Source organism: Myotis davidii, unplaced genomic scaffold, assembly GCF_000327345.1.
Source record: "Myotis davidii unplaced genomic scaffold, ASM32734v1 scaffold753, whole genome shotgun sequence".
In the NCBI taxonomy this organism is placed as follows: Eukaryota; Metazoa; Chordata; class Mammalia; order Chiroptera; family Vespertilionidae; genus Myotis; species Myotis davidii.
Window position 1 is genome coordinate 735 of NW_006286231.1, and position 1,095 is coordinate 1,829.

At 43.2% G+C, this 1,095-nt stretch overlaps 1 pseudogene; it reads left to right on the plus strand.

The window, feature by feature from the left end:
• Window positions 1-6: 6 nt before the first annotated feature.
• LOC102756448 overlaps window positions 7-1,095 on the plus strand; it is a 2,449-nt pseudogene continuing 1,360 nt past the window's right edge.

Below are 1,095 nucleotides of genomic sequence, written 5' to 3' on the forward strand. Positions count from 1 at the left end.
CCCGCTGGGGCCCGGGAGGACGCCTGTCGGGAGTATCAGTCATCCCTCGAAGACCTGACCTTCAATAGCAAACCGTACATCAATATGCTGACCATTCTAGCCGAGGAGAACCTGCCCTTCGCCAAGGAGATCGTCTCTCTCATCGAGGCCCAAGCCGCCAAGGCTCCATCCTCAGAGAAGCTTCCTGTGATGTACCTTATGGATTCTATCGTGAAAAACGTTGGACGAGAGTATCTCACTGCCTTCACTAAAAATCTAGTTGCAACATTTATTTGTGTGTTTGAAAAGGTGGATGAAAATACTAGAAAAAGTTTATTTAAATTACGTTCCACATGGGATGAGATATTCCCATTGAAGAAACTTTATGCCCTGGATGTCAGAGTTAATTCATTAGATCCTGCTTGGCCTATTCAACCTCTACCCCCCAATGTGAACACATCTAGCATCCATGTGAATCCTAAATTTTTAAATAAATCGCCCGAAGAGCCTTCAGCTGGAAAGATTCGCCAATCTGGATGCAAGCAGTCACATATGGAAGACTTTATGCCACCTTCCAGGGAAGGAAGAAATGCTAAGAGAAGTACTGAACAGGACGTTCGAGATCCAAAGCGAATAAAAAAGACTGAAGAGGAACGACCGCAAGAAACTACAAGTCAGCATTCTACAAAGTCAGGCACTGAACCAAAGGAGAATGTGGAAAATTGGTCAATTTCCAAGTCTAACAAAAGATGGGAAGAAAATAAAAGCTTACAACAAGGTGACGACCAAAGGGAAAGCTGGTCAAGCACTAAAGGAATTTTGTCACCTCGAGCCCAAAAGCAACAGCATCGATTAAGTGTAGATGCCAATCTTCAGATTCCTGAAGAGTTAACTCTTACAAGCAAAAGAGAATTACTTCAAAAGACGAGTGAATGTTTAGCATCTGGTGAAATTACACAGGATGAGTTCCTTGTTGTTGTGCAAATTCGACAGCTATTTCAGTATCAAGAAGGTGTACGAGAAGAGCAGAGGTCACCATTCAATGATCGTTTTCCACTCAAGCGACCTAGATGTGAAGATGCAGATAAACCATTTGTAGATAGCCCAGCATCACCA